Below are 27391 nucleotides of genomic sequence, written 5' to 3'. Positions count from 1 at the left end.
CAAATGAACTGGGTAAATGAATAATATGGTTGCGATATTAAAAAAAGGAAGAACCAATGAAAGGGAAGCATGAAAAGAAGCAATGTTGAGTTGAATATATAGGAAAGAAACTGGTAAGAAAGCAGAGCAGGCTCCAAACGACTTTCTTGAAACTCTGCAAGCATCAGAGCTATGTGTTTTACACCAAATTATCCCTTGCAACACTGGTCCTTCTGCTAGTAGGTATTTTAAAAATATGCTTTTAGAGAAAAAGGTTTATTTCCCATTGAAGTCAGAAGGCTTGATACTGAGATAGGGAGGAAAGCTTGGGTTTTTCAATTCACTTTAAATCAAGTTGGCTCAATGTTGGTTAGTTTAAATGAATTTGACGGTAGTTCTGACATTCAAGAGCAAGATAATCAAGTTCCTTAAGGTGTATCTTATTAAAACTTTCTCCAGTGCCTCTTCTACTTTACATGCTACATACCCAGCCAGCTCTGTAAACTTGCTGATTATTTGGGGGAAATGTTCCTTCCTCATCTGATTCCCAAGAAGATCAAAGTCAGAGAGAATAACTGGAGCAAAATTACCTAGTTCTTTATAGTCTCTGCAGTAAGATGAAATTTACAGAGTACACATATTCTCCACTCCTGTTCCCCATCTATCTTTTCACTCTTTCCTTCAATCATCCATTTATTTATTCATCAAACATAAATAGTCACTATAACAAAAAGATTTGAAGAATGATATTAGAACCCAGGGAACAAAACTAACATTACTTGGGAGGTAAGCCAAACGATGGTACACATCACAAAGGAGGTAGAATTTGTGTAATTATCTAACATGAGGTCAGTGGCAAGTAGGTGGGCTCCTTGTGTCCTTGGTGTGAAAGACACTGTATAGGTATGTGGATTGGCATTGTTAGAAAGAAAGGAAAAGTATTTGAATCTAAGAGGACTGATTAAAAGAAGGTAAGTACACAGCCAGTGTAACAGTGCAGTCTTCCCTACTAAAAGACAGTGTGACTTGAAAGCCAGGTAATTTCAAAAAACTCACTTAATCTTAAGTGTTAAAAAAGACCTTATGTTTCAAATTGTGCTCCTTGCAGTTCTGGAAATTGCAAGGAGATACAACAGAGGTACCCTAAGGAGAAGCAGAGGTGGGCCGGGAGAGGGTATCAACATCAACGAAAGAGCTCTGTTTTGTCTTTACATACTGAGGCTTCTCTATAATATTTACCTGATGAGTTTTTAAAAGAGTTAAACTTACTGAATTCCATCCCATTATTTAGAAACTAAAGAGAAGCCAAATAGATGAAATAACTTGCCAAGATCACACAATTTAAGGAACAAAGTATGTCATATTGAACTTCACTGTGCAACTCATGGAAAGCCAGTGTATAAAACACAGTTTGAGCTAGAGACCCAGATTTGGTCGTCAGCATGGACTGGGAATAGTTGTAAACTTATCAATGACTGACATTATCCATGAAAAACATGTACAGGAAACAAGAAAAGAACAATCAGAACAGAAGTTGAGAAAAAGGAGAGAAATCAGGATACAGAGTTCAAAGAGTTCCAAGGAGATGGTCATAACTGCCAAATGTCACAGAAGTGAAAACTAAACCATTAATTTTGGCAATCTGTTGCAAGTGCAGTTTCAGTACAGTGAACTGGCTGTAAAAGTCAAATAAGGGTAGCTTATTAGGCAGTAAATGAGAAGTGAAGTGTAGGTGACTCAAGAAGTATGTTGTTAAGGGAAGAAGAAGAAATCCTAACAGGCTTTAAGGAAGAGCTAAGGTTACAAGGCTTTACTTTTTAGATAGGAGAACAAAACTATTTTCAGAAGGAGAGTTAATTTCCAAGAGGGAGATGGAAAGGAGGTTACCTCATGAAAGTTAGACCAGAGAAAATGGAAAAAGACAGCTCTACAGTATAAAATTAGAACCTGGGACAGACTTTTCTGGCTCTGGGAATAAAGGACAGGACAGAAGGATGAATAAACATATATATAAATTTGGAATCACAAGAAAAAGTTGAAGTACAGCTTTCCTTTGTAATCTTTCTTCCTCTATTTTCTTTGGGTTCAGACAACAGTCCAAAGGGCAGGGCTGAAAACAGACTCTTTGATCTCCTCGCCAGGTACCTGAGCACAAAATTTTTCTCTTCTTCAAGCTAAGAACAGAGAAGGTCACATACAAATCGGTTCCCATGAATCAACCAGAAATGTGCATTTCAGCTTGTGTTAATAAGCTCATGCTTATACATCAAAACATTTGTTAGATGAATGAATATAGGAAAAAGAATTCTAGGCAGAGGTAATAGAGCATGCAAATGCAGAGTGAAGAGAATGGTCTGGGAAAATAGGTGGTGACTTATTCACATGAAACAGTGAAGAGCTAGTAACAATGCAAGGAACTATAACAATACTACAAAAATAAGTATTATATTTATACCTAGCTGATGCAAATGTAAATAAGCACAACCACCTTTCTGGAAAGGAATTTTGAAATTAAATTATTTATAGCCTATCTTATTCCAGAAAGAATTAAAGCCCCATGAAACTATAAAATACCAACACATTAAATTTAAAAGTAGATGGATAAAGGCAAACAGAAAATAAGTGACCACTGTACTTTCAGCTTTTGCATATGTTTGACATTTTTTGTAATACAAGTTGAAAGAGAAAACTAGCTTCGACCTTCATGCATCTGACTTGACCACTGCCTCTCCTCCTTCACTGCTGTCCCCTGCAATCAGCAGATCAACTCCCTGACTGCTTTAACACCTGGCTCACTATCCCCTCTCCAACATTATTCCCATGATAACTCTTGGTGATACCAATATCCACACAGATGATCCTGCCCATACCTGGCCTCTAAGCCTTTGACTTCCTTCCCCAAAATCTTACCCCCCATTGTATCTTAGCCATCCACCCTCAGGTCACACCCCAGGCCTGTTACCAATAGGTGTACTTCTCTGTGGTCCACTTCAAGTCCCCACTCTCCTTTGCCAGCACCTGTCTAAACAGCCCACTGTTCCTAGTTCCCTGACTCCAGTAGTTCTTTAACTAACTTTACAAAGACCCACAAACTATTGGTCCCAGCAACTCTGTCCTTCATTCTTCCTTATATATCCTCACATACCCTTCCTTATGTCCTATAACCCCTCCTTACCAAATTTAATATTACAGTCCACCATTACAAGTAATTTGTTGTGTACATCCTCAACCTTGCCTCCTCTCTCCCTGTTTAGGCTAAACATCTGGCAAAATCCCAGTCTTGACTAAATCCACTTCTCTATTTATCCCATGGCTATATAAGTGAAGTTGCTGACTGGTCTCACTTTAAATTCCTGACTGCTAACTCGAGTGGACCCCACATCCTGCCTAACAAGTCTTCATTTCCCCGGTCCTTTTGTGCCCCCTGCCACCCCAATATGACCATGTCACACGTCTCCCTTTCAAGCTCCCAGACCTATAACACACTTGTAAATACTTTTTTCCAGTTTGCTGCTTTTCAATTTTAGGACATCTTTAATTATACCAACTTGTTTATTTTTATATCAAAATTTATCAATCTTTTTCTTTATGACTACTAAGTATCCTATCATGTTAAGAAAGGCCTACTTCATAACAAAAAATTGTCCTCTATTTTTTTCTAGTGCGTATGTTTTTTTTTTAAGTTTTATATTTGATCTACCTGACTTTTCCTTTAGGCTGCAGACATAGATATGAATCTAAATTGTTTTCTTCGCTCTTCCACCACCATCTTAAAGTCTAGGACTTAACAAGGTCTAGCAGTTTTTCTGAGACTATGAAATAATTTAGCTTTTTTCAGCTGATTTAAAACACATCTGTTTTTCTATACACTAAGTTTACACATTAGCTTGGATTTGTTTGTCCTGTGGGTCTTCCTATGTACTCTACTATAATTATCATAGTGTTAGAATATGCAAATCCCTATCCACCCTGCCCAGGTCATGGTTGTCTCACAACAAAAACTTCAGACAAATTACAATAGGGGAGCATCCTACAACATACCTAATGAGTAACCCTCAAAACTGTCAAAAGTCATCAAAAACAAGGGAACAGTTTAATTATCACAACCAAGAGGAGCCTAAGGAGACAATAAAGCATGGACTGTAATTGACTTTATCAATACTGACCCATTAAATGTAACAAATGTACCACACTATTGTAAGATATTAATAATAGTGGAAACTAGATGGAAAGATACATAGAAAGTTCTATATTATCTGCTCAATTACTCTGTACATTTTAAACTAAGTCTATCATTGTTTTTCGAAAGCAAATTATCAAATAGGTAGAAGGTTTAAGTCAAAATAAAAGTAAAACATGTACCTCTAAATTTGGTAACATTCATTTGGCAACATTTATCCAACACAAAATACCCACTTATAGGAATTTATCTTAAGACAATAATCCAAAGAAGAAGGTTTAAGTCAAAATAAAAGTAAAACATGTACCTCTAAATTTGGTAACATTCATTTGGCAACATTTATCCAACACAAAATACCCACTTATAGGAATTTATCTTAAGACAATAATCCAAAGAAGAAAAATAGAATGCAAGAATGCTTATTACAGTGTCATCAATATTAGAAAAAATACAAATAAGATAATGTATCCAATAGAGAAAGGAACAAAAAATGAAATTATATTCACTCAGAATACTATGCATCTATTACAAATGATAATTTCATGGCTATCATAGATGGTAATGATTATGATACAAAGTAAATTTTTAAAAAATACAAAATTCTCAAATGTGAATTCAAATACTCAAAAGTATGTATGCACAAGTCAATGATTAGAAGAAAACCTCTTAAAGGGAAGTAAGGACCTTATCTTTGTGAATCTAGTATCTAATAGAGTGTAACAGAGTAAATGACATCTGCTAAGTAATATTCACCACAGTTTTATTTATAACAGCAAAAACTTGAAACAGCCTAAACATCTGGAAACAGTATCTACTAGATAAAAATAACAGCTGTTAATAGTTATGAAAATTATAAGGCAACACAGAAAATAGAATCCTCAATGCAGTTAGTAGACAAAAATCTGCACTACAATTACAGTTATGTAAAAATTGTACATACATGCACATGTGTGTGTGTTCATATACATATCCTGATGAAAAAGCATTAATATGCTGTAAGTAGTTGATTTAGGTATAAAGATTGAGTGAATTCTTTTTTTATTTTCCAAATTTTTTGTTGTTGCCAGTTTTTTTTAAAGCTCTTATAAGCCACATACACCAAAATGCCAAGCAATTAAGAACAAATATTAAGACCTTAGTAATTCAAATAAGATAAGCCTATGATAAATTTACAACTGATTTTCAAAAACCAGGAATGCCATCTGTAAGGTGCCTTCTTTGACACCAACAAAATTGTTTGTCCAGCAATTCAATTCAATTCTGACACTAGCTACCAAGAGTTATCATAGTCCCCAAGGGTTAAGCCTTAGTCTCACAAGACTGCCCCAGTTCAGACACTAGTTACAAGTCCTGGGCTACACATTAGGGATTCCCATAACCCTTTCTCCTCAGAGCTGGTAATTTGCTAGAAAAGTTCAGAGAACTCAAGAAAACAGTTCACTTGTATTTACTGGTTTAACACAGAGGCTACAACTCAGCAACAAATGCAAGAAATACATTACACAAGGTATGGGAGTGCAGGGCGAGACCCTTCTATTCCCTCTCTGGACTTAGCACCATCCCAGCACGGGCAACCTAGAAGCTCTCTAAATCTCCCTGTTCTGTAATTTGCATGGCGCTCAATCTGTAACACCCACCTGCTCTTCCTGGAGGTTGGCAGGTGGGGCCAAAAAGTTTCACCTCTCTCAGCTCTTGGTCTTCCTGGCTGTCCAACCTCATCCTGAAGCTATCCAAAGGTGTCATATCATACTAAGTCACCTCATTGGCATAAACTCAGGTGTGAAGGAAAGGGGCTCATTATGAATAACAAGACATTCTTATCAGTTAGGAAATTCTAAAGCTTTTAGGAGCTCTGTGCCAGGAACCAGGGACCAAGACCAAATGTACTTCTGTATCACACTACAACATACCCCAATAGCCAGCATCACCCAGAGCCTTGACCTTATCGATTTCTTAGTCTGTTATACACAATATTAAGTAACAATAGTAAGTCTGTTTTATTTAAAAGACAAACAACAACAAATTTTGGCGAAGATGTGGAGAAAGGGGAACCCTCCTACATTGCTGGTGGGAATGCAAATTAGCTCAACCATTGTGGAAAGCAGTATGGAGGTTTCTCAAAAAACTCAAAATAAAAATACCATTTGACCCAGGAATTCCATTACTAGGAATTTACCCTAAGAATGCAGCAGCCCAGTTTCAAAAAGACATATGCACCCTTATGTTTATCACAGCACTATTTACAGTAGCCAAGAAATGGAAGCAACCTAAGTGTCCATCAGTAGATGAATGGATAAAAAAGATATGGTACATATACACAATGGAATATTATTCAGCCATAAGAAAACCAATTTGCAACAACATGGATGGAGCTAGAGGGTATTATGCTCAGTGAAATAAGCCAGGCAGAGAAAGACAAGTACCAAATGATTTCACTCATCTGCGGAATATAAGAACAAAGGAAAAACTGAAGGAACAAAACAGCAGCAGACTCACAGAACGCAAGAATGGACTAACAGTTACCAAAGGGAAAGGGACTGGGGAGGATGGGTGGGAAGGGAGGGATAAGGGGAATGAGGTGTATTATGATTAGCACACCTAATGTTGGGGGGTGCATGGGGAGGGCAGTGTGGCACAGAGAAGACAAGTAGTGACTATACAGCATTTTGCTGTGCTGATGGACAGTGACTGTAATGGGTTATGTGGTGGGGACTTGATAGTGGGGGGAATCTAGTAACCACAATGTTGCTCATGTAACTGTATATTAATGATACCCAAAAAAAAAAAAAAGGCTGCACTGGTAGAGAGAGGAATCTAATCAAGCTGGATTCATTATTATGTACTGATTATTATTTTCACTTCTGATTTAAAAAAAAATAGTAAGTCTGTTTTACCAAAAACATTTAACTGAAATTAGCAATCTCATCTCAAATCCAGTCATACTACATTCAGTACTAAAAACTACAGAGGTTAGGTACACTCCACCCTGCTGCAAAGACCAACAGAGACTGGCACTCAAACTGATTCCACCCCCCAGCAGGGCTTGCAGGAACAGCTTCCATTTGTGACTGGTAGTTTCCAATCTTAACCAAAACATGAATAGAACAAGAGTAAAGAAAATCAAACTAGTTGCCAATGGACAGAAAAGTATTCACCTATTTTTCTACTCTGTCAAGCCAATCTAAAGTTTTTTAAAAAAAATATCAGTACATTTAAATTACTGTAAGTAGTGCACAGCAAAAGTAATTCTCTTAAAGCATCCCAATCAACCGCGAAATCAAATAAAAATAATTAATGTAGAATGAGGATTTTAAAAGCAAACTCCAACTTCTGACAGACAGAAAATGTCTAGGAAATAATAAAGCAGAGATGTTCTAACATGGAATTAGTTACATTAAAACCAACAGTGTATCTAGAAAATAGATCTAACACTGAACAGCAATACCTAACCACAGCAAGATCTAACTTCTTCCAAATACTTCATACCACAAATTTACACATTCTCTTCACCAGTCTGAATTTCTTAATTCTGAGGAGTCATAGACTTCTTGAAAAAAATAAATAAATAAACCATCAAACCCAGAGTTGCTCTCCCTGGAAAAAAACACAATGCACAAAATGTGACATTCAATTTCAAAGGTTTCAGTCCTCCCAAGACAATGTGGACTTTCAGAGGATTCATGTATTCCATAGTTAAGACCCCTAATTATAATACACACTAATTCATTTTTTTTAATGTATATGATATGAGAATGGGAAAGAATCCCTCCAATTCATTCTCAAACCATCCCAACCATGGCCCACTTGAGATCCAACCTACCTACCTGCTCCCATTTTCCAGTAGAAAAACAACTCCATGATGAAGAATTACAGCAGTTACACAAGAGCAAAATGGTCAAAAAGATTAAAATCTAACATTTATTCTGTAATTGTCAGTTAATTCAAGAACAGCAGCAATTGGCACTGCATCAAACTCAACAACACTAATGATGCACTGAAAACAGTATTCATACACAGTAGGAATTTTTCAATGCTGCCTAAGCATTGTAGAGATGACACATTTCTTAGAAGAAAAATTAGAGCCCTCAGTAAGCTCTAAAAATTGAGTAATTTTAGTTTATGAACACCAAATGTCAGTAATCCTTAATAACGCAGATTATCAGTAAGCAGCCCATACTAATACATAAAAAAATCAAAGACTATGGAAATGGAATAACAATAGACTCTGTGAATTGTGGAAAAGTATTTTAGTTTTGTTCATCAGAAAAAGCCTCTTGACCTAAGATGTGTCTTGAACCACAATGGAGAAGAAGCAATCTAATATTTTTTCAACCATTTTTCCTCTGCAATTCTGTGTAATAGCTCAACAAAAGTATAAAACCTAATCTCATAAATTAGGCCCCTCAAACATTGCTGATGGGAATGTAAAATGATTCAGCTGCTTTCGGATATAATTCACAGTTCCTCAAAATGTTAAACATAGGTTACCATATACTCAGGTATTCCACCCTTATGTATGAACCCAAGAGAAATGAAAACAAAAACCACACAAAAACACGTACCCAAATGCTCACAGCAGCATTATTCATAAAAGCCAAAAAATGGGAACCCAAATGTCCATCAACTGATGAATGGATAACAAGATTTGGTATATCCATTCAATAAAATATTTGGCCATAAAAATGAATAAATTACTGATACATGCTACAACATGCATGCACCTTGAAAATACGGTAAGTGAAAGCAGTCACAAAAGAGACGCTTTATCATAAGTTCTCATTTATATGAAATGTTTGGAAGAGGCAAATTCATAGAAACAGCAGTAGATTAGAGGTTGCCTAGACTTAGGAGTGTTGGGAGGAAATGAAGAGCAGCTGCTAATGAGCACAGGAGGTTCTTTCTGGGATGATGAGAATGTTCTAAAATTAGTGGTGATGGTTGCACAATTCTGTGAATATAACAAATACCTTAGAATTGTAAATTTCAGAAGGATGAATTTTATGGTATATGAAATATCTCTTAATAAAGATGTTGTTTTTAAAAAATCCAGTCTCCTTCACATGGCATGCAAGATGTTTTAGGGCCTACCCTTCTGCCTACTATTCTAGTGGTCTCCCTCCCTCTCCCTCCCATCGTATTCCCATTACCCCCCCTCTGAATCTGTAGAACTACCTTCCTTTTCAGCAACACTTCCACTTGCAAAAGCTTAGTTTGTACATTCCCACTTCACCTTGAGCTCTGTTAAACTACATACCACCAAGTATTGTAACTTGTTTTCATGCTTGCCCACCTGTTAAATTGTGTGCTCCTATGAATGTCTCTTCATCTTCACATACCTAGTGCCCAGCAGTCAGCCACATGGTAGGCACTAAAATACCCTTTAATAAACACAAACACTGAGAGATTAGCATGCCTATGACTGAACTGAGGACAAGCAGGCTGACAGACTGGAACCTGAACTTTGAAAAATGATCAACCAACTTGGGTTCAAATCCCAGTGCAGTTATTCCTTAGCTTTGTGGACTTCCACAAGACACACCTTCAATTACCTAACCTACTACAAATGTGAATAACTGTACCTAAATGCTAGGTTGTTTTAAGGCTTAGATATGTCTGTAAAGCATCTGGCACATAGAAGGTGCTTGTAAATGACAGCATTACTATTATTTCAACATTAGTTTCAACTATAACACTTAACTTGATTTCACTGAATTGGTACAACAATCTTAGTTGTACCAATTACTAATAAATTGGTACAACTCACTTTACTCAATATTTGAGAAAAAGATTGCTGTTATTTATACCTAAAGGCTTAAGGCCCCAAATACACAAAGCATGTTCAGACTTAAAGGTTTCAAAGAAGATCACTTTTCAATGCAAATTTGAAAACAAAATTAAAAAGGTGAATAGGGAAAAATTCAAAAAATATATGACAGTCAATATTTTTAATGTGCAGAGAGCTATTAAAATGGATAATGAAAACACTAAGATCTCAATTTTCCAAAGAGGAAATAAGACCAGCTACTAAATGTTACCATCACTAATAATCAAGAAAAGGCAAATGAAAATTTGTTTCTCTTTGTAAGTTTATTTTTAAAAAATCCTTGGCTACTACTCAGGGCTAGCAAAGGTGAGAGGAAATGAGTGCTGCTGGCATAACTCATGGGAATGAAAATTGGTGCAAATAGCTCTTCAGAAGGTAATTTGAAAACATACAGCAAGAATCCTACCAATGTATCCTGTAAGTCAATAACTTCACTTCTGGGAATCAGTTATAAAGAAATAATACTAAATGTAGGAAATGCCCTCTTTATAAAGATATTCACTGCAGTTATTAGTTACTATAGAAAAGAACTGGAAATAATATGAATGCCTGACAATGGGGGAATATAATATACTGAGCCAACTATTGTGCTGCCACTTAAATCAAATTCATAATGACATGTGAATTATATCTCAATAAACCTGTTTTTTTAAAAACATCAAGTTCAGCTGGACCATATAATAACATGGAAAATGGATATGATTATATAATTTAAATTTTATGGTACAATATAAATGTGTATTTATCATTTCAAAAATAATAATAGTAGGCAACAATCACTGAACACTTACCAAATGCCAAGCCCGACACTTAAGTCACGACATGTTACCATTGATTATCATCACTATCAGGGCCATCCTAAAAGGGTATGAAACCCAGGGCCACCATCAACTGTGTGTGGGGCTAGCCCAGGATAAATCATACTTTAAAGGAGGCCTCACTGTGAACAGTTTCACTGGCACCCCCTGAGAATGTTAAAAAAAAATTTGAAGGTGACTTAAATTATTTCAGAAAAGAAAGTTTCAGCATCCTGACCTGCTCCCCACCCCCCGTCAAGCACAGCCGAGAGTAGCAGCCCAAGCTAACCTAACCAAAAGACAGGCCTGATTATTACTGTTACATTTACAGAGAATTTATTATGAGATGGTCACACTAAACATGCATTATCTCTTCATCCTGATAACAACTCTTTGAATAAATATTATTATAAAATTCCCATTTTTTTAAAGAGAAAACAGAGACTTAGTGAGATTGTTACACTCACAAAGCTAATAAAAGACATAGCTGAAACTAAAACCCCATCAGAGAGCAAAGGCCATATTCCTAACTACAATGTTGTATTGTAAGAGAGGCACAAAAATACTATGTAAAAGAAAACAAAATGACTTGATAATATAGATGCATGTTGTAACCACAATGTTGCTCATGTGAAACCTTCATAAGATTGTATATCAATGATACCTTAATAAAAAAATGAAAAGACAGAATGGGTAGAAGACACCAAAATGTGGTTGTCATCTTTTTTTCTCCTATTCTACGAACTTTCGTCAATCAGCATGTATTATTTCCATAATGAAAAAAATGTAAGTTACATAATGAAAAATAAAGAGGAAAAGGATTTGGAAAAATATATCAAATGACAAACTATATTGTTAATATATAAAGTACTCACTCATTCTTCCTCTAGACCAGCAGTCAGTACACTTCAAAATTAAACTAGTAAATTAAGTAAACTAAAAAATAAGAGAAGAATGTCTCTTATCAAAACTAGAAGAACAGAAAAGTAATTAAGGCTGGAGAGAAAAGGAGCTGAAGTCTAATCAAATGTGCTAACAGCTATAAGGAAAGATGTTACTAGAACCTCAAGTCTCCAAGACTTCAGGGTTTGTTCTTTCCCCTAAGGCTCTGACTTCTGGCAAAGCTGCCCATGGGCTTGCACCACCAATTCACCAAACTTCCCTGGGCATTTCAGAAATCTTACCAAGATTACATCAGGACCCTCCAACTTCCCACACTAACTGGAAAAAGGGGCAAGTCAGAAGAGGAACTAAGTCCTGTTTCACAGGAGACACGATATAGAAGAAGATTTAAATATTCTGAACACTAGTAAAGGTATTCTGGGGTGAGGGTACATTTATTTTGTCAGGTGTTCTCAGAGGCAAGGTCAATAGTCCTCAAAGTCACTCTAATAACTTGCTGTTCCCAGAATGGGAAACTTTCAGGTCTGTTTTCACTCAGTTTTAGCCTCTGGGCCCCTCCCATCCTTCCTCCTTCTCTACAGGCTTTCAAAGCCCACTTCCAGTGTTACTTCCTGGGTGTCAGTTTCTCTATCTTACACACTTCGAAGTTGATTCCCTTCTTGATATGTCACCATGAGCATCTTTAATTAAAATCGACAAATATTTACTAAGTCATCAGCTGTATAACACCCTTATAAGATGTGTAAGAGCAAGGAATACAGATGAGGAATAAGATCAAAACTAGAATTCTGCATATATATATACTATAGGTATAAAGACTGGAAAGAAAATGGGCGCCTAATTTTGCCTTAGGGAACTAGAAAATTGGTGGATGAGTAATCCCAGAGGAAATGACTCCTAAACTGAGTAATGAAGGACTAAACAATAGGTATCACCCAGTAGGCTAAGAAGAGAAAAGAGATTTTTAGAAACTGGGGACAGAAATAGGCAGACACAGAGAAAAACACTGTTTGAGAATTTAAAAGATAATGTCAGCGGACAGCATAAATGGGGCTAATGGCACCTAACTCATCAGGATATTGTAAAAATTAAATGAGTTAACAAAAATAACAAATTAGACTGGTGCTATATTTGAGAGGTACTAGATTAATGTTAACTATCATTATCAGAAATTCATAAGAAAAACTAAGAACAAATGTGGAAAAAAATTTACACCAATATGGCAAAGAGTTACTATTCTTAATATATAAAGAATTAATAGAAATAATCAAGAGATGAACATACCAATGAAGTGAGAAAAGAGCAGAGACAAATATTTCTCAAAGAAGAAAAATGTCAAAGTATAACCTTATTAATACATAGAGAAAGAAAAATTAAAGGTGGTCCTTATCAAGTAAAAACATTTTTTAAAAAAGCCAGTTTTTCTGAGGAAATGGAGAGTAAAACAGTTACACTTGGTAGGTGAACACTTTGGTACTGACAACTTTTTCTAGAAGACAACTTGGCAATATGTTTACATGGGTCTCAAGAAGTGTCCATACCTTTTGATACAATACTACTACAACTACTAGAAATTTACTCTAAGGAAATAATCATAGATGTGAACACCGATATGGTTACAAGGTTGCTAACTGGCACAATCTAAAATAACAACAAAAATTATAAACTACCGTCAATGTTAGAGAACCAATATAAGATAATGATATGAGCGCAGGATGTAGAGTCAGACCAAGTCATAGCCTATGTCTACCACTTATTAGCTGTGGCATCTTGGGAAAATGACTAAACCTGTCCTTGCTTAGTTTTCCCAACTGTAAAATAAATAATACAACAGTTGTAACAGGCTGAAGACTAAATGAATAAAAATATGTGAAGTGTCTCAAAAGCAGCTAGGATATAGTAAATGCTCACTACATATTAGATATTTACATTTAGTAGCAGCAAAGCAACATTATTAAGGTAATAAAAGTTGAATTGTAGATAAATATATAATAAAACATTTTTGATAAGTGCTACTAAGCTACAAGATCATTTTAGTAATACTAAAATGACAAACATTTATGTTACATACAATGACCTGAAATATTAACTTTCAGATGCACACAATTACTTCCCCAATCTTGAATTCTTCTAATAATTTTCAATAAGGCAAATTCACTCCTCCCAATTATCCCCCACCCACCTACCCACACATTCCCTACCCCCCATTTCCTGCCTTACTTTTCTCCACAGCACTTAGAAGTTCTAACTTCCTCATATTTTATTGTCTCTTTTTCCCCTTCTTAAATAAAAGCTGCACAAAGGCAGGGGTTTTTGTGCATTTTGTTCATTACTTATACACTCAGTGCTTGGACCAGTTCTTGCATCGGTACCTAGAATTTGTTAAAAGGAGGAATGATCTCAATACCATGAATTATGAATAATTTCTGTTAGGTTTAACTTTTTAAAGACGAAAGATGGTGGCTGAGAATAAAGGAAGTTAAAGCAGATGACAGAAAAGGAGAAAGAAAAAAAAGCTGTTGCTTTTTTTTTCACTGAAGCCCCTAGAAAGACAAAGAGGAGTTAAAGTCAACCTAAAGAGGACAGCAATAGCAAAGGTGTATTTAAGAGGGAGCTGCAGCATGCACTTTTTAAATATGGGATTACCACTCTGCTATAAAGACAATAAAACCCAGGTACTGGAGAGTAGTATTCAGAAAAAGTTTTGGGTTATCAGTACCTAATCTAAATGGCTCTTTCTACCTCAATCATCCATGCGACTGACTCAGCTCTCCAGAACCCAGTGGAACCACAGATGCTGGATGTAGAGCTAGGATGCTGGAAGAAGGAGGCAAAACTCCAAGTCAGAATCGTGGAATGAGGACCAATTACCTAAGGGAGGAGAGGTACACAAGAAAAGCTTTCTAATACAGATAGTCTCTGTATTAGAGACAAGACAAAATCAATTTACAAGCATTTCACTGGAACTTTAGCAGAGGGAAAGCTTAAAATTCTTCTAATGAGGAGAAGGAAAATGCGAATTAAATATGAAGTCTTAACCACAGCTTCTCTTCTACTGTCAGGTTTTTAGGACTTAACCACAAAGTTAGAGAGTGAATGCTACACATGCATTCTCAGTCCACATCATTAACTCCATTAATCTTGAAGTTCTCACTTATATTCAACAAAAAGTATTCATACTCACTAAAAAGTAAAGTCTTCAAGTATTACATAAATTGTAAAATTTATTAACGACCTACTTAAGTTTTACATTTAAGCAGTCATTTTTAAGTGCAAAGGAGAAGTGGTAGGGTAGTGAGAAGAGTGTCCAAATACCTATGCCAGTGTGTTCAAGCAAAAATGAGATAATAAAGCCAACAGCTATCATGTCCTCCTGTCTGAGCTAAAAAAGTCTATGTGGACTCTGCAGTTTGACACTGCCAACCATTCTTGAAGAGTATCTACCTCATACTAGTCAAGCACTCCTCACACTGAAAAGTAAGTATTTAAGCATTTGCAAGTCTTTGAAGTGATAATCCAAAGCAGTAAATTCCTTTTGCAGATACACAACATTTTCTTGCTTTTAGAGTGTGTTTTTGGTTTTACTTTGAGAGGTTATTTTTCCCCAAATTATGGAGACTAAAAAGGCAGATTCTTTGTTGATAGATGGGATTGTGGGTAAGTTCTACTGTTGCCCAACCTTCTTATATGGATTATTTGATGGTAAGATTAAAAATTAAGGATGAAAAAGCTAATTTATTTTCCAGTCACAAGTCACAAAAGAAAAAAGGACTAACAGCTAGATTAGTGTGAAATTTCTCATTTCTCATGAAGCAGGTTGGAGTAATAGATAACATTTATTAAGCACTTATGCTAAGTATAAGAAGTCACTACATTAAACTTTATATTACATACAACAGCACTTTGAAATAAGTACTATCATCCCCATTTTACAGATGAGGAAACAGAAGCTTAGAGAATTTAAATTCAGTTACTCAAGGTCATAGGGCTATTTCGTGTTGGAACTGGAAACAGGAGGCTTAACTTGAAAGCCTGTACTCTTATCTACTACAGTTATAATGAAAATAAATGAAATTTTTATTAAATCACATACACATTTTCTAAAATGACAATGCATCAGTGAAGAAAATTATCTAGAAAACAAAAAGCAGTTGCTTAAATAAAACAAGTTAAATGTCTACCATCTGGTAATCCCTAAATGTCTACCATAACCACTGCTAATTAGCTACACAGTAAATCATTAATATATAGCTGTGAAATGATTTTTTAAGTGAATCTCTCAAATAATACATTTGCAAATGAATTATGATACCCTCTTAGAGCTGTAAAAATACATTATTTTTTGATATTCACTGTCCTATTTATGCTGTTTCCCCTCTTCCACCCCAACGTCCTCTCTGCTTTCAGATACTTTAAGACCAATTCAGTGCCTCCTCCTCAAGAACACCTATATGCACTCTACCCAACAGGACTTTAACATTAGGTGCTGAGCTCTGTAGTTACAATGCAAAATCAAAAACAAACTCAAGTAGAAAAAAATAGCGTTTCTGATCTTCATCTTTAGATCTATTCATTTACAGAATTAGTTCTAAACAATAAAAAAAATTTTAATTTCTCTACTTCACACTTGGAATCCTGCCTTTAACAATTAGCACACCAAAAAAGTCTGCCTCTTTTTAGCCTTTCTTCATAAATAGTTATTACACAAATTCTTCCATTAATGAGTTATTGAAAAGATCAGAACTCAAAAGGAAAAAGAAAACCAAGCAAATAGTTAGTTGGTAATAAATATATCATAAATATATATTTTTAGTAATGTAATTAGTTTATTGTGAATCGTTTCTGGAATCTGTTAATGCACACACTTTGCAAGTAAATACAGTATATAAAAATGCTAGTTACTTATCAATGGACTAATATGTACTTTCATTCACTTACTTAACAAATATTTATTGAATGCCCAAATATCTTTTTTTTTAAATTTCTGAACCACTTATACCAGATAAGGGCCCAGATGCTAAAGTTAGGACCTTGGTCTGAAACCAGGCTTCTTACCCTTGCTAGCTCAGAGACCTAGGGTAGTCAGTTAACTTCGAAGTTAACATTTCACTTAACTGTTTGATGGGAGAGGAACAACTACTCACAGGGTCTATTTGTTGTAAAACAGCACGGGGCCTAGCCCATGGCTAGTGCTCGATAAATGTCTACTGTAGTAAGTATGTTTTAATACTGAGGAAAGCAGTTGAAGAAAATGGCTAATAAATGTTCCATTTGTCTACTAAAAATATGGAAATGTGTGAAACTTTGTATTAAAGACACATTAAAATAAAAAATCTTTAGGTTATGTAAGAAATTGTCCACTTTTAAAATAATGAATATACATAGTGAACAGTGTGAAATGACTAAGAAAGATAAAAAAAGAAAAAGATGGATAAACAAAATCTTGAAAGCTGCTGAGTGTGGGTGATGGGTGTATAGAGATTCCTTATACTATTTTATTTTTGCAAAAATACAAAATTTTTTAAATTGTAATTCCAATCCCAGAACATGCCTAACACATTTCCTCATATTCAGAAGAGATCAGGGTTTTAGCCTTGAGATATGCTGAACTAACAAGAGAACCTCCCTGCTCAATAACTGAGCACAGGTCAAGTTTTCTCAGACCTATCTTTCATTGTGAAGTGAGTAAAGGAATAATTACATGCACTGAAGGATAAAAAACTCAAGTGTTTCTGCTCATTAATATTACACTAAAACAGCAGCAATGTGCTTTTTTCCCCATGTACTTTAAAAATAGGAATTCTGTTAAATTAGGCTTTTAAATAAAAACAACTTCCACCTTACATGCTTTTGAAATTACATATTCACATCTCAATAAACCTGAGGGGAAAAAAATTACAAGGGACTCTGGTACAGCCAAAGAAACCTAAAGGTATACACATCAGTGTTCCTACTAACCTTAAATTTTGAGGGACATCGTTATTAAATTATGTGATGTTTCTACATTGCGTTGAGGTTTTATCACTGATTATTAACGAGTAGCAAATAAGCACAGGAGACAGGCAATTAATTTTCTTGAAAGGCTTAAGAAGCTTAACCTACAGTCTATACTCTCGATTAAGCTGACAAAAATAACACAGAATTTGAAGTTGCACCTCGCCTATTTCTGAAGCAAGTAAATATTTGTAAAAGCAAACTAGAGCATTCAGCAAAGCAACCATTTTTACGTTAACCTTAATTCCTATCATAAAGTGGTTGGCTCTATAAAAAATATTCTGAATTCATAATTAATACACATCTCTAATGAAGCAGACTTGGCCATCAGCAATCATTCAACGACAAAGCACATGATGAATAAATCCAAATACAGCATCTTTTGACAATGCGAGGCCATCTGCAGTGTCAGCCTCGGTTTACCCATTCATTACGAGCATTGTAGGCGTCTTTTCCAAAAATAATAATAAGCAATAAACTTTACTCTGGCCTAAGAGGTTACATGTCTCCATGCTTCCCATCTACGCTGGAAGTCAGTAACGCCGAAGTCAAATTGTAACATTTCCTAACTTTGGTTCCAAGCGAGCTGTGGACGCCGAGCATACGCCCACTGGCTTCTCGTGACTCGGGCCACTTTGACGCACCGGGATGCGGCTCACCTGACATTCCGCAACAACCATTACCAAGAAGGAAAACCAACTCCGTGAAAATAAAATGAGTCCCCGAGGACGCGTGCGAATGCCCCTAAGGGCTCCCGTCTGCCGACACCCCAAAAGCGAGGGAGCCAAGTCGCTCCCGGCCCGGGGCGGCGTCCGCACCTGCCAGAAAAGGCCGCGACCGGGGGCCCGGCCCTCGCATCCGCCCCGGCCGGGGCTTTCCGCCCGGCGCCGCCAGGTCCGGCCTAGCTCGGGCCGCCGGGCTCCCGAGGCTCCGTCCGCGTCGTGCGGAGCGCGCATCCGCCTCCCAGGCCAGCCCGCGGAGCCTGCCCGCGGCCCCGCACCTGCCCGCGCCCTGCGGCAACCTCGGCGGGAGGCTTCACCCACCTGGCGGCCCCGCCGCGCCTCCCGCACGTCACTGCGCGACCCCGTGCCCCGTGGTCCCAGCAGGACAGGTGCGGGCGGTCGCCGGCAGACCCTGCTCGGCAGCCCCCGCCGCCGCCCCGCTCGTCGCCAGGCCGCAGACAGCGAACCTGTTGCGCAGCCTGTCACGGCCGCTCGGGCTCCGCGGCGCCGCCTCAGCCCCACAACAACATGGCGGCCGCGGCCTCCGCAGGAAGCCGGGGGGCGGGGAGGTAGGCGACGGCCGGGGCAGCTGACTGCCAGCCCGCCCGCTGCCCAGCACCGACTTTCCCACCCTCGGGAACCCGAAATCGGCCCGGGGGCGTCCTCACCCCCAGGGAGCCGGGGCGCCGGACTCCGCGGCCCCGGTCCTTGCGCTCCGCTTTCCCCTCGGGGAGGCCCCTAAGCCCTGGACCCGGCAGCCCTTCCCGGAGCTGCGACGACCCACCTGGCTCCTCCTCCCCGAGGTGACATGTGGAGGGTGGGTGGTGCGTTTCCTGCCACACAGACCCCTCGGTGTGGGGAAGGGCCGAGCGGTGCCTGCCGGCGCATCCCTGCTGCACCCGCTTGGCGCTCTCTCTGGAGTCTTCTCACTCACTAAGGTTGCTTCGCTGATTTGGGAGCACGGATTCCCGGGGAATGGAGGAGCGGGGCGGGAGAAGGCGGTTACTCCCACCCTTGCTCATGGAGCCCCTACAGACCTCTCTCAGACCCTCCCCAGGCACCCCAGAAGGACTGACCGTACCCAACGCCCACCCATTCAGCAGTCCTCACCCGCCTCCTTAACACACAAAAAGGCCCACAAGGCAGGGGCCTCCCTTCCCGCAGTCACACAGGAGAGCAACCACCCCATGTACCGCCACAGAGCACTCAGACGTTCCTCCCTCCCCACACTCCACTACCTGCAGACCTGCAGAAGCTGAACATTCTTGCCCTGCTCATGGCCACCTAACAAGGGAAGCTCAGGGTCTCTTTTCTACCGTCCAGCTCCTGGTCTCCTCACGAAAAAGCAGACTTCAACTCACGTCACCACCGCACACCGAGGGCTTGCCCTTGACACAGCACACCTCGAAGAGAAGGGCTTTCTGCCAGTCGGGGTAGCAAGAGGAGTCAGTGTTTCCTGTGAGCTTAACAAAAAGGGGGTCCAACACCCAAGATTTCTGTTGGCTTTTAGCGGCAGGGTATGGGCTGATCCAGTGTGTAAAACTTATATCTCCATGACTCCTGTTGGTAAAGGAGAAATCTGTGTAGATCAAATGATCCCATGGCTTCCTTTCATTTCTTACCTGTTGGGGTAAGTGAAGGGAGCAAGGTTGGTTTTAAAGGGATGGCTTCAAAGCCCGGGCCTATATGAACTAGCAAAGCAACTCATGTGAGGAACTTAGCAAACACTAATGGTGATAAACAGGCTTTTCCCGCTCTCACACTCAGAGTCTTTCCTAACTCTTCGATTAGGACCTGACTGAGACCTGACAGACAGGTCCTGGGCTTCGGTGACACAGAGGAGCCAGACTTGTTTGTATTAGTCTGGGAAGTCCTTGATTTACTGGGACCAATCTGTCCCTTTTCTTCTGAAGGCCAATCAATCCGCAAACAAACCACCCAACTAGGGATAGTACTCGAGTATGTGGTCTCATTCCTGCGGCAGACATCACTACTTAATTGTGGTACTCCCTTTCAGAGCCCATATGCAAGAGTCTAAGCTTCCAAATCCTCTCAACATAGTGCTCCAGAGAGTTGGCCTATAAGAAGAAACCTGGTTTTTTTTTATTCCCAGTGTGTAGATAGTCCTCATTTCCGTCCCATCATTTGATCAATGTCATTTGTGTTCCAGGGTTCTGGAACTGGTGCAGTTCACCCTGAGTCCTCTTTCATTTTCTGAAGGAGATGCCAAATCCTTGGCAGGACCAAAATGAACTTTGTAGAAAGAAAGAAAAAAGATTTTAAAAGTCTCCCTAAAATAAACCAAAAAGCTAACAACCTTTGTTGGAAATTGGGGTCTTGTCTACAACCGGAAGCCTATAGTATCCTAAGTACTAAAACAATTATATCCCAGGTGTCCATTCAGAACTTTGAGGCCAGTTTGTCCATCCTATCCTATTCTTTCAATATTTATGATTCACATAGGTGATACATCCACCATCCCAGTTTTTTGACTTCCTCTTCTCACAGGGCACACCTTGGAATTGTTTTTGTAATTTCTCTTCTTAGTCTTTCACGAATTCTACCACCTCTGGTTCACCTCCAGCATCAACTGGAGATCAGCCACTGGAGGAAAAAAGTCCCACCTAAGACATAAAGTCCTAAGATATGAACATACCTGTCAAGTCTAAATAAGATTCAGAATTATTGCAGGGTGAGAAACTTGAGAGGTCAAGGAGAAGACTAGGTATGTTGTATTTCTCTTCCCCAGGTTCTACCACAATTTAGGATAGATTCTTAGGCCTGTTCCTGATAACCTAGCTTTTACCATGTGATTTAATCTCAATCTGTTTTCCTTCCCTGCAAATCTCAAATCTCCTAAACATGCCCACACATGTACTTACATACTGTCATGTTGATTCTATCCCACCCCCACTGCCAACCATATATATTTTCTATGTTTTACCAATCTCCTTTTCTGTTAGTTTTCAATAATTCCATCTTTCATCCCATTCTTAGCCAGTCTGTTCTCAAAACAACCCCACAGTGGTGGAAAGAGTCTAGAATAGAGAACAGAAGCAGTTCTAGACTCTAAGCATCCTGTAAAATACATGATCTTATAGGGTAGGAAGGCTATGAGAACTTGGAGCTCAAATGCAATACATCTACTAGTAATGAATCTCTCATGACAGTGCTATAAAAAAATAAATAAGGAAATTAAAAGGAAAGGGTCAATGAAAATAGCCTTTTGATTTACTTAGATATCTATCATTAATGTTGTGCTTCATTCTTAATGATCTGAGTTTCCATCTGATAACATTTTCCCTTCAACTTGAAGAATTTCCTTAAGTTTTCTTGTAGTGCACGTCTTGGCTACAAATCCTCTTAGTTTTATCTGAAAATGTTATTTTGCTTTCACACTTATATAATATATTCACTGAATATAGAATTATGAATCAGCAGGGTTTTTTCTATCAGCATTTAAAAGATTTTTCCATTCTCTTCTGGCATCCATGTTTCATGTTAAAAGTCATCTGTTGATCAGATCGTTTTCTCCTCCATGTAAATTTTTTTTTCTTCTTTCATAATTTTCTCTTTATCCTTGGCTTTCACTAATTGAATTATGATGTAAACAAAACCAGTGTGAACGTTTTTGCATTTATTCTGCTTGGTGTTCATGATAATCTTGTATCTGCAAATTTCTGTCTTTCATCAAATTAAGAAAAATGTTAGCCATTATTTCTTCAAATATTTTTTTCTGACTTATTTCCTTCTGGCATTCCAATTACATGTGTGTTTGATTATCTGATATCATCTAGAGTTCATATTAGAGGTGCTCTACCAGTGTGGTAGTCTTCCATCATTGACATCACAAAAACCTCTCTCTAACCTCATGATCCTCGGAGCATTTGGAGGTAGGAGTAGTATATAGTAATCTAAAGCAGTGCCCTTTTACCTTCTATTTTTGGTAGGAGTTAATCTGTCTCTACTGTTAGCAATTGTACTTTCTAGCTAGGGTTTCTCTTCTGTAGAAAATAACCTCAAATCTAAACATGCACACACACATACATACTGTCACATTGATTCTATCCTTTCTGAGAAATAGCTGGAAAGTGAGATTTGTCCTTTTTTTAGTCTCTTTTTCTTTCAAAACTCACAAGAAAGAATTGATGTGCCGATAGTTGTCCTTTGTGCATAAAGAACTAAAGTCAACATCAATCCATGAAACCAAAATGAGGCTCCCCTGGTTTTTGACAATAAGAGCAGATGAAAAGCATATCAGGGATAGGGGATGTCAGGGTCCCAGAAAAGGCCTAGGGCTTCATTTGACATGTTATGTGCCGATTCATTATTTTGATATTTGTTTTTGTAAATAATTTAAGAACCTGTTATGTTTCAGCTACTGGAAAAAAGGAGTTAGCCAGACATTAGACTATTAGGGAGCAGCTGAGACTCAATTCAGAGGAATGGTCTATGGGACAAATTTGTTCCTTTGCTCTTTTCTCAACTTCTTGACCTCCCACACCCTAATCTGGAGCCCTAGGGAAGATGAGAAACAAAGAAGTGGAAATAGGAGTGACTTAAGAGGAAAAAGAGGAAAGAGAAATTCCCTAGCATGGAGGAAGAGTTCTTATTATTGGGCCACTTGTGCAAAACTTGAGACTTTGGCTCAAGCCTGGTTGGTACTGGAAAGGCAGTACCAGGCAGACTAGAGGGGGATGTTAGCTCAGGCATGGCCCTAGGCCAGCACGTCGGGCTATAACCAAAGGCCAGTGGGGGGTTGAGGCCATGGAGGCCCTGGGCAGGACATGCCCATTCATGAATGAAGCACTAGATGCTTCGAGTCTGGCAGGTGTAACTCAATGAAAGGGAATCCAGCCTGAATTCAAGAGTAAGGCACACTTCCTGTCTGGCAGATTTGCCAGCTGTCTGCTTAGCTCATTGTTGCTGTCTCCAGCATAAACCAGTTCCCTTATTGTAATAACCTAATATTTATGTGGCATTTTGCACTTCACAGAATAATTTTGTTATTTTGTTTAATCCTCACAACAATCCTGGGAAGTGGGGTAAAGTTCTGTTTGTGGTCATCCAGCCTTGATTGGTAGGAAGAGGTAAAATCAGGCATCCTGTGTTGAGAATTTCCCCTTGCAGAGTTGTGTTTTTCTTTTCCTCTTTTAAAAAGAGAAACAGAGCCCATGCTATTCTGAGTTCAGACAGAATAATGATTTAGTTGAAAATATACAGTGGATCAGATCATTTTGCAGTGCTTGGCCCAGTTTGGCCAAACATTTTTATTTCTAGCAAGTACCATTGTCTTCTCCCTAAGTAAGGTATCTTGAACCAGTGAAATATGAAGACACAAATAGGAGGTCAAGTTCCACTTTCCGGTCAGACACACTGCATAATGATTCTGGAGTTTATGATTCCTTCCTTGGCAGATAGGGCCTCAAGTCACAGGGCACCCTTGTTCTCTGTGTTGACCACAGATTTCCAGGGTGTGACTTACATGGTCTTATTTCTTAGATTTCTTTATGAGTCTGTGATGTAAATAACATAACTCTTTAGAAAAGAGAATCCACCCGATCCTTTGAAGAGAAGTGACAGTGTAGCCAATGTGAGCCATTATAACTAATTAAGTGAACATCTTGCCATTCATGACTACCCACATTGACCCAAGGTAATTTAGTAAGGTCAGATCACTCAAAATACTTAGAAAAGCTTCATTACATTCCAAATGGGCAATTTAAAGAAAACAAAATCTTTATGTCTGTGTCTGCTTTTCAATTCTGTGAAATGATATGATGTGATTACAGGCCATTTTTTCCTTTCTTTCTTGAGGTATAATTTGCAGGTGGTAGAGTACCCACATCATAAATTTGCCAGCTCCTAGATTTTGTGTAAGTAAAATCATCCAGTATATACCCATCTGTGGCTGGCTTCTTTTGCTCAATGTTGTAGTCAGATCATTTTGAAGCAACAGAATTTTTAACACACTTTGTAACAGTCTTCCTAGAATTTACTCATTTGTAGGAGGAGGCATTCAAAAGAATTTCAGATTAAGTCATTTTTAAGACATTCCCTGTTTATTATCTCATTTTCATGTAGAAGTAATTAATGAAAATCTTTGTGTAAATGTTACATATCCATCCATCTGTCCATCCCTCACTTTGTTCCAAAATAAAAATTTCAAGTTCTTTCTATTACAACACTAAGAATTTTCAATTCTATGTTGTGGAAAATGCTAGCATTGTTTTGGTACTTATGGAAGTTGTTGACTCAACTTCCTATATCCAGCAAGCCTGAACTCTCTACAGTGTTCTTTTTCTAAAAATTTACTTTTTTCTTACAAAAATAAGGAGATTTTCTATTTCTAATACCAAAATGACTTTATAACAATAATGCTAAATAAATTTAGAATTACATCTAGGTTCTAAATAAATTGTACAATTCCAACAAATCAAACTTCTTTCATTTTCCTTCCAGGGCTTGTGTATATAGATATATTTTTATTATTTGACTGTAATCATAGCATAATATGGTTATATTTTTAGTTTTTTTCAATTAATGTATCATAAATATTTTTCCTTAATAGTATATTTTCTATATTTATCTTCTTAAAAACTGCATGCTATCTATTGAATGAAGTACCATAATTTACTTAATGATTCTCCTGTTCTTGGCTGATTTTAACTTTTTATTGCTATGAGTTATACTTCATTTCAATGTAAATGTAGGAAAAATGGAATTAACATTGACAGGAGAAGTAAACTAGAAAAGTTAGAAAGCCATTAAGGAAATGGATTCTATGATGTCCTCTCCTCTGAGATTGCAGTTCTCAGAAGAACGTTAAACTTTGTATTGTCTGAAACTTTAAACATCCTGGACAAACATCTGATGCCTGCAGTAAAGTAGACTTCTGCCCGATGAACAACCTTAGCAACTGATTGTGTATACGTAATGTTGGTTACAATAGCTTTAGACAATCCTAATTCTTTCAAACTACTCAGTTACCCTTTTTGGCTTAAAAACCCTAGGCCCTTTCTCTTCTTGGGAGCATACATTGGGTTTTCTACCAAATCTGTGTCCCTGGGTTGAGTTCTCTAAGACCCAAATTAAACATAGCTAGTAGTATCACAGCTTTGCCGTTTTTTTGGTCAGCATTGCATGGTGTGAGACAAGTGGGATCCAGAGCAACTGACCTCCAATTCCAGTGCTGCCTCCAACACATGCGAAGTACCTACGAAAGGCCATTGTTCTCTCCTGTCTCTGGTGGCCCCAGCTCATGGTAGTAAGTTCTCCTCAACTGGAACCTCCCTCTTTGGCTGAGGTTCAGGCCTTCATTTGATTGTCTTCTGTTGACAGCTTCTGTCTTCACTCATTTCTGAGGATTCTGTCTTTACTCATCTTTGAATGGAGCATTTGGTTTGCAGATTCTTGTTACTTTTCTGGTAGGTATTTAATTATGGGAAATAGTTACCAGGCCCTTGCTGGAACTCCTGTTGAACTCATGTTTAAGGAATATGGTTCTTCCTGTTGTAAATTCTTGCCCTGTTAAACTCACACCACCCAGGATGATCTAAGACTCCTTTAGCCATAATTGGGCTCATCTAAACTTCCCAAATAGGTATATTTGCATGCACAATCAGAAAAAAAAATTATAAAACTAGACAAAACAAATGGGAAGTTTATTTTAATAGGGGTCTGGAAGTCTCCAAATAAAATACCGAAAAAGTAGCTTCCTTACAGGCAGTCAGTTTGGATCTTTCAAAGATGTTTTCCAAATAGGAAAAATTGGCCAAAGCCTTGCAAATTCTTCCTCCTCCTATAGCAATACCTAGCATTCTTTATCCCTCTTTACCATCCCTTTCTCTCTCTCCTTCTTTAGCCAAACTCCACTTCCACCTTGGAGATCCTCACCCTTCCTTTGACCCCTGTCATTATGGCTTACCATTTGAAATCAAACCAGAAGCTGGGGTTACTCAAATTACTTTTACCCCACAGTCAAAAGCTGAACTCAGGGCCATAGCTAAAGAATTCCTCAAAGTCACTGAAGACCCTCATAAGAGTGTTGGAGAATTTAACATTATAATCCAGACATAAGAATTTGGCTTTTCTGATTTATATCAATTGATTTTAATGCTAATTAGTGAAAGCCAAGCTAGACATTGGATTAAATTAGCCAACTGGAACAATTCATTAGCATATTTTTAAAGATAGGGTCACTGACAGAACTGATAACTTTAAGCTTGGCAAAAGACTTTATAAAACAATATACATGTACTGTTATGCCACAAAACTGCACTATTTTTCTCAAACTTTAAAGGCAAACTTTTCAGGCATATAATTATCTGAAGGTTCTTCCCTATTATGATATGCAGATGACCTCCTCCTTTGTTCTCCTTCCAAGGAATCATCTTCCAAGGATAGCCTTTACCTTCTCAAAGTAATAGTTAAGAGGGGACATATGGTATCTAAGGAAAAACTGCAATTTTGTTTATTTCAAGTCAAGTAATTGGAATACCTTACTCTTGGATCCCAGGGAATATTATCTTGCAAACCTCTACAAACCAAATGCCAACTAGGAGGGTCCTAGGACTGGCTGGCTACTATAAAAATTTAATACCTGATTTTTCAGTTGTGGCTTAACCACTATATTCTCTCAAGTCTCACCAACCTGAGCCCTTAATATGGACCAAAGAAAACCAGGAAGCCCTCTCTAAAATAAAATAAAGACTCTTAGATCTTCCAGTCCTAGGACAACCTAGGATACCCCAACCATACCTACCTTTCTTCTTTGTACACAGAAGAGAAGGAAATTCCCTTGGGGTTCTAACCCAACAATATGGGTTCCAATATAAGCCTATTAGCTACAGTAGCCAACAACTGGACTTGGTGGCTAGAGGATTACTGCTTTGTGTGAGACCTATAGCTGCAACCACAAACTGTGGTTGTATGTTTCCAGGAATTTATCCATTTCTGTGATGTCAAATGTGTTGGTGTATAATTATTCATA

At 38.0% G+C, this 27391-nt stretch overlaps 1 protein-coding gene across 10 annotated transcripts in view; it reads right to left on the bottom strand.

Annotated features, from left to right (window-relative positions):
- ITSN2 (intersectin 2) overlaps positions 1-20070 on the bottom strand; it is a 115004-nt gene extending 94934 nt beyond the window's left edge. For 2 of the 10 annotated variants that reach the window (XM_073215813.1, XM_073215820.1), the window contains exon 1: positions 18721-19021. The gene's annotated coding sequence lies outside the window, so the exon portion shown is untranslated. Of the gene's footprint in view, positions 1-14425; positions 15625-18720; positions 19022-19067; positions 19421-19760; positions 19993-20021 lie in introns of those variants that run through there. The other 8 variants (XM_073215794.1, XM_073215797.1, XM_037005547.2 and 5 more) reach the window with 8 other exon arrangements.
- Positions 20071-27391: the final 7321 nt, after the last annotated feature.

Source organism: Manis javanica, chromosome 1, assembly GCF_040802235.1.
Source record: "Manis javanica isolate MJ-LG chromosome 1, MJ_LKY, whole genome shotgun sequence".
In the NCBI taxonomy this organism is placed as follows: Eukaryota; Metazoa; Chordata; class Mammalia; order Pholidota; family Manidae; genus Manis; species Manis javanica.
Note: the sequence above shows the minus strand (reverse complement) of the source record. Positions and strands in the feature narration are given on the sequence as shown.